Here is a 7,170-nt window from a genome sequence, read left to right on the forward strand (position 1 = left end):
ACTTCTGATCCAGCTTCCTGCCAATGTGCGTGGGAAAGCATTAGAAGATGGCCCAAGTCCTTGGGCCCCTGCACCATGTGGGAGACCTGGAAGAAGCCCTAGGCTCCTGGCTTCGGATCAGCACAGCTCCAGTCATTGTGGCTGTTTGGGGAGTAAACCATCAGATGGAAGACCTCTCTCTGTCTCTCTGTAACTCTGCCTTTCAAATAAATAAACAAATCTTAAAAAAAAAAAAAAAGCCCAATCCACAATAGGAAGTGGTGGGCAGGAAGGGCTTGGCTCCACAGAGAGGCCTGGGGTCCAAGCAGGGGGGCAGCTCTGCTGTCTTCCCAGGTGGCCTCCCAGGTGGCCGTGGGTGTGGGTAGAGCACCACGTGGGTCATGGTCCACAGGTCAGGTTTGGAAATGACTCCCAGTCGCTGCCACCGCTGTTCTGTTTTTAAGACTGATTTATTTGAAAGCCAAGTGACACACAGAGAGACGGCTCCTCCATCTGCTGGTTTACTCCCCAAACAGCCATAACAGCTAGGGCTACATCAGTCTGAAGCCAGGAGCCAGGGTCTCCATCCGGGTCTCCCTCGTGGGTGCAGGGGTCCAGTCACTTGGGCCATCTGCTGCTTTCCCAGGCCGTTAGTGTGGAGCTGAATTGGAAGTGGAGCAGCTGGGACTAAACTGGCTCTTGGATACAGGATGCCAGTTACAAGCGGTGCCTTAACTTACTGTTAAGTTCACATTGACCCCCCATTTTTTAAAAAAAAATTATTTATTGATTTTCATTTTATTAGAAAGTCTGAGACATGGTGGGAGTTGGGGGTGACCAGGAGACAAAGAGATCTTTCATCGTTGAGTTCTTCCCCAAAAGCCCAAAACAACAGCTGGGGCCGGGCCAGGCTGGAACCAGGAGCCTAGAAATCAATCCAGGTCTTCAGCAGGGGCGACGAGGACCCAAGCATTTGAGCCGTCACCACTGCTTCTCAAGATCACGTGAGCAGGCAGCTGGACTGGAGGGGAGGAGCCGAGACAGGCACTGGTGTGCGTGGGCCGTGGGCACCCAGGCAGCGCCGTAACCGTGCACCAAACGCCCCCTCCCCTTTACTCTTACTGATTTTTTTTTTTGGAATGATGTTGGCTTTGCAGGAAAATTGCAGCGGTGATACAGAGGCCTGCATGTCCCCGAAGTCCCCGTCTCCACGTGCCGGGGGACACTTGCTTCGGTTTGCCTTGTTCGGTTTCGGGCAGCTTCGGTTTGCCTTGCTCTCAGCGGTCCTGCAACCTCTCCTCGCACCTCACGGCCTGTATGCCCCGGGCCCTCTCCCCGCTCTGGACCCCTCCTGGGGCCCTCCCTGGTCGCCTTGATTTCCTGCTGTGAGAGTCTCTCAGGCTTCCCGCAGACTGAAAGGTTTCCCCCTAACTCAAGGCCATGGCGTCATTGCGAGGGTGCTATTTACGTCTGTTTCCAAAGGCCCTGCAGTTTCTCTTTGCCCTTGATGTCACGGCCGGCTTGGGTCACGGATTTCGGGGAAGAATGCCACGCAGGTGAGTGACGCGCCCTCCTGACATTCCAGCAGAGGCCTGTGACAGCCATGGGACGTCACGCGGGGTGTGCCCCTTCACCGCTGCGTTAACGTGTCTGTCACGTTTCCCCGCCACGAAGTTACTGCTTTCCTTCTTTTAAAAAAGATTGATTGATTGATTGATTGATTTGAAAGGCTGAGCTACAGAGAGAGTGTGAGACACACACAGAGAGATTTTTCTATCCACTTCCCAAATGGCCAGAGCTGGGCCAGGCTGAAGCCGGGAGCCTAGAACTCCATCCAGGTCTCCCACATGGGTGCAGGGGTCCAAGCACGTGGGCCATGTTCTGCTGCCTTCCCAGGCGCACCAGCAGGGAGCTGGATGGGAAGTGGAGCAGCCGGGGTGAGAACCTGTGCCCGTACGGGATGCTGGTGTCACTGGTGGTGGCTTTACCTGCTACGCCATAGCGCAGGCCCCCAACTTGGTTGGTTCCTTCCTTCTTCTTCCTTCCTTACTTCCTTTTCAGATTTATTTATTTATTTGAAAGAGTTATAAACAGAGAGAAGAAGAGGCAGAGAGAAAGGTCTTCCATCCGCTGGTTCACTCCCCAGATGGCCACATTGGCCAGAGCTGCACCAATCCAAAGCCAAGAGCCAGGAGCTTCCTCCAGGTCTCCCATGCAGGTGCAGGGCCCAAGGACTTGGGCCATCCTTCGTTGCCTTCTCAGGCCATAGCAGAGAGCTAGATGGGAAGTGGAGCAGTCGGAACTCGAACTGGTGCCCATATGGGATGCTGATACTGAAGGCGGCGGCTTTACCCGCTATGCCACAGGCCTGCCCCCACCCCCCAACTTGGTTTCTTAATGAGAGGAAAACACAGAGTGTGTGTTTGTGTTTGCACAGAGCTATCCCTGGGGGGACACACGAGAAGCCCACAGCACTAGTTTCCCGGGAGACGGTGGAACCTATGTAGGCAGAAAGAGGGCTGCCGCATCAGGCGAGGGACGGGAGGCGGCGTCTTCCCTGTGGCTGGGGAACAGAAGAGCTGCAGGCAGCCCCAAGTCCCTGGGGAGCACGCGGGTGCCCGCTCCTCTCCGCAGTGCAGCCGCATGTGGCCAGCGTGGTGTGGTTTGTGCTCCCTTTGTGGCCACGCGGTGTTGTGGTGGAGAATGCAGGGCTCAGAAGCCCAGCTGTGTGTGCCCGGATGCCGGCTCTGACCCTTCCCAGCCGGGCCACTGCGGGCAAACACACGCACCTCTCTGAGCCTCGGTCTCCTCTTCTGTGAGGCGGGGACAGTTGTATTCCCCTGCCTCACAGGTGGCTGTGGCGATTCGGCGATACACGGGAAGAACCCAGGGCGAGGACTCCAAAATGCAAGGTCACGTCAAGTTCATCCCTGTGCAGGGAACAGAAAACATGACTGATGTCACCCATGAGGCTCTCGGAGAGATTCCCCCATTTGTAAGGGGTCTCTGTGTAGCTCAAACTGGCGGACCGGTGGGCTCCCGGGGTGCCCATGGCTCCTGCCCAGCCTGGTTCTGTTCACGCACGGACTGACCTTACTGCCCCTTCCCCCCTCCCCATCCCCCTCCCTGCCCAGGGCAGGGAGTGTCTGTTTGTCCCAGCAGCCCTGGTGCCCAGCCTGTGCGTGGTACAGGCCAATGTTCAGTAAATATTTGGCGAATAAGGGAATGCAAGCAGATACGAATGAATGGAAAACCCAGCAGCGCTCTTGTGACCCCGGTGACGGGGCCGACCCTCGCCTGATCAGGGAAGCCTTCCAGGGGGCAGCATGGCAAGGCTGTGGCTCCTGGAGGTGCTTAAGGCAGAAGGCACAGTGTGTACGAAGGTTCAGAGAGCGGTTGGCATGGCGGCCCTCCCGGAAACTGAAAACAGGTTAGTATGGGCGGGCTGTGCCCGGAGCAGCAGGGAGACAGGGCCCGGGGTGAGGAGCCTGAGCTGCATCCTCACCGTGCCGGCCACGGGAGCCATTTCTCCTTTTGGGGTCTCAGTTCTCTGGCCTGTGCAGTGGGCACAGGGCTCTGATGAGGTTGGACACCAGGGTGGGCCAGGGCATGGCATGTGCAAAGGGCTTTGTGCCTCTGAACACGCGCCTAACCTTCAGCCTGGCACTTCCTTTTCTCAGCGCTTTCCCAGAGATTACAGCGTGGGACTCGGGGGAAGATGTGGCTCCAAGGACGCTGGTCTGAATGTGGCCTTCGAGGCAGCACAATCGGGAACAGTCAACACCCAGCGGGAGGGAGCGGAGGGCGGAGCTGTCCGGTCATGCTGGGCACTTCTCTCCAGGGACACGCAATGGTGCTTGTAGTACACACTTAAAACTCGTGGGTTCAGGGGCCCAGCGTTATGGTGCAGTGGGACAAGCTGCCACCTGTGACACCAACATCCTGCGTGGGTACCAGTTCGATTCCCGGCTGCTCCACTTCTGATCCAGCTCCCTGCCAATGCACCTGGGAAAGCAGCGGAAGATGGCCCAAGTACTGGGCCCCTGCACCTATGAGGGAGACCCGGATAAAGCTCCTGGCACTTCCTTGGCTGTTGTGGCCATTTGGGAAGTGAACCAACAGATGCAAGACCTCTCTCTGCCTCCGCCTCTCTGTAACTCTGACTTTCCACTAAATAAATAAATCTTGAAAAGCAATTTAAAAAGCAGAGCGACAGAAAGGGAGAGACAGAGAGTGGCAACTTTTATCTGCTGGTTCACTTCTCAAATGGCTGCAACAGCTAGGGGCTGGGCCAGGACGAGGCCAGGAATTCCATCTTTCCCAGGCACATTAGCAGGGGCTGGATCGGCAGTGGAGCAGCCGGGACTCGAACCCAGTGCTTGTATGGGACGCCAGCATCTCAGGCAGAGGCTTCACCCGCTGTGCCGCGGCGCCAGCCCCTGTGCGGCCGCTGTCCGCACACACATGTGTCGTGAGCCACGCCCTGTGTGTGTGAGCTCCTGCAGATCAGCCCAGCTCCCTCGTGACAGCACGGTGAAGCAGAAGCCACGGTCCGCTTCCCACGCTGGACACTGGGTGGCCTCCCGTTCCCTCCCGGGACAAACAGAGCCTCAGCAAATCCCTCCTCGTGCGACTGTCCTTGCTGGCAGACGGAAGCGCTTGTTTCAGATAAATTCCCAGAAGCGGGGTTGCTGGGTCGAAGGGCAGGCGCTTGGGAAGCCTGCGCCGATTCTGCCGAATCATCCAGCGAGGGGGTCGTGCCGATCTCACTGCCGCCCGCGGTGGGCTCGGGAGCCGTGCCAGCCAGGGCGAGCGTGAGCCAGGCTGTCACAGAGCGGCTGGGTGGGCTGGCCTGAAGATCCGCAGGGTCTCCCCCTCCACCCCCACCTCCCCGGGGCCCCCTCCTGCCCTCCTCGCTGGGTTCCGGTTTCTTCCTCTTTTGTGTGTGCTCAGCACATCCTCTCCTACAAGGCTCGCCTCCTGGACAGGCCGCAGTTCCTCCAGCCTTGACCCCTACTCACCGTGACCCTCTGCTCAGAGAGGCCCAGCCCCAGCCCCAGCCCCTGCCTCCTGTGAAGACAGTGGCTTTGCACAAAGCTCTGACCTTCTCTGGGCCCATTTCTGCCTTTGCAAACGTGTGAATGGGAGCAATGGCAACCTTCGGGGTCTGTCCACTCCCTCGGCCGTGGGTTTGTCTGTTTATTTACTCCCTTATTCTTTTGGGGAGCATTTACCCTCCGAGCCGTCAGCCCACCCAGTCTGATGCAGGGGGCCAAGGCCAATCAGGTGGCCACACAGCTTTGTACCTGTGTATTCTTCCACGCCGGGTTATATCACCCGGAATTGAGGGTGGTCCACACACAGGAGCCTGATGTAGCCAGATGACGGGCAACTCTGCGTTGAGCAGAGTAAGTACTAAGTAAGCACTAAGTAAGTGTAGTGCAGGGTGGCTGCGTTCCTCGTGAGTGGGAAGGCTATGCCAAGGCCCTGTGGCAGGAAGGTTGCATTCATTTGTGGCACTAAAAGAAGCTGGGTGCAGGGAGACGAGGAGAGAGGCCTGAGTGAGGCCCAAGGGGTCAGCTTCGTGGGCTCCGGTGGGGACCTTGACCTTTACACCAAGACTACCAAGGGGCCTGGTGCTGTGGCGCAGCAGGTTAAAGCTCTGGCCTGCAGCACTGGCGTTGATTCGAGTCCCAGCTGCTCTTTTTCCGATCCAGCTCTCTGCTGTGGCCTGGGAAAACAGTGGAGGATGGCCCAAGAGCGTGGGCCCCTGCACCCGCGTGGGAGACCCGGAGGAAGCTCCCTGCTCCTGGCTTCGGATTGGTGCAGCTCCAGCTGTTGTGGCCATCTGGGGAGTGAACCATCAGATAGAAGATTTTTCTCTCTCTGTCTCTGCCTCCCTCTGTAGCTCTGTCTTTCAAATAAATAAAATAAATCTTGAAAAGAAAAAAAAAAAGGCTACCAGGGAGCCATCCTCAGGACGGTGAGATGCTGAGGTGATGAGACCACGTCACCTCCCTGACCTGTGGCTGCAGCCCGGTAAATGCTGCTGTCCTTGTCACCACCGTCTCCATCTTCCTGGTGTCAGATCAGAGAGTTCCCTACACCTGCAAAAGCCCCAACGAGACTGGGCCATCTCTGTCTCTTCACTGGAAAGGACCCCATAAATAGCCCCAACATGCTCAGGCAACGGAGTACAAATCCAGGCGAACCACACGCTTGGCCCCCAAGGAGTCCAAAAGGCAGTACTGGGACTTGAACCCAGGACTCTGACTCGAGGCCCAGGGCTCCCTCACCCACAGCTGCAAGCAGGCTCCCCACCTGCCCAGGCCTGCTCGGGGCCCTCAGAGGTTCCCCACTGCTGGCAGCCTGCCCCGGCACGCCAGGCCCCTGCTCAACTCTTCTGTGCGGTGAGGCCCCGCGCCTGCACACCGGACGTCCACAGCAGAGGTGTCCCCCTGCCTCCCTGGTGGCTGCAGCAGCCCCCATGCCCGCCGGCCTCCTGGATTGGTTCCCCTCGCTGCTGTGTCAAGTTTCCTTTCACTCACACTTTGTGGGGTGGGAGTCCACCCTGGGCCTCGCTGGGCTAAGGTCAAAGTGGCCCCGGGGCTGCCTCCTTCCTGGAGGCCACGGGGGAGAAGCCTTCTCCTGGTCTTCACTTCTTGGCCGTGGCCTTCCTCCGCCTTCTTCACACTGCCGTCTCTCCACTCTCTGTGATCTCCCACACCCAAGGGTCCTTGGGGCCACCTCAGGTCCATCCAGGTAACCCAGGATCCTCTCCCAAGTTTTCAAGTCGCCTGATGAGCGTGCAGCTTCTGCCTGCTACTCCGATTCCCCTTTGCGTGTAACCCTAGCACGTGCACACACCCCCACCCCCCAATCAGGACACAGACATCTTGGGGGCAAGGTCATTGTTCTGCAGACCACACCCCACCCCCATCAGACCCTGCCGACTCCTGTGTGCCCTGGCCGGGCAGGTGCTCCCTGGCAGATGGCCAGGAGATAGCGTGCGCGGCCCCACGACGGAATGGTTTTGAGTTTCTAAAGGGCTTCCACGTACCGGGTGGGAGGGGGGCTAGGTTTATTTGTCCTACTCCACATCTGAGAAAACTGGACTTAGAGAGGACAAGGTGTTGGGCCAAGGTCACAGGGTGAAGGATGGACATGGCAGGTTCCCCCACCCAGACCTGG

General features: G+C 58.2%; 1 long non-coding RNA gene across 1 annotated transcript; it reads left to right on the plus strand.

The window, feature by feature from the left end:
- The first annotated feature begins 3,223 nt into the window (after window positions 1–3,223).
- LOC133771149 (uncharacterized) lies at window positions 3,224–5,874 on the plus strand. The gene is made up of 3 exons (XR_009867543.1): window positions 3,224–3,409; window positions 3,660–3,832; window positions 5,697–5,874. It is a non-coding gene; the product is annotated as an uncharacterized LOC133771149 (long non-coding RNA).
- Window positions 5,875–7,170: the final 1,296 nt, after the last annotated feature.

The sequence above is a fragment of the Lepus europaeus genome, chromosome 12 (assembly GCF_033115175.1).
Source record: "Lepus europaeus isolate LE1 chromosome 12, mLepTim1.pri, whole genome shotgun sequence".
Taxonomy (NCBI): domain Eukaryota; kingdom Metazoa; phylum Chordata; class Mammalia; order Lagomorpha; family Leporidae; genus Lepus; species Lepus europaeus.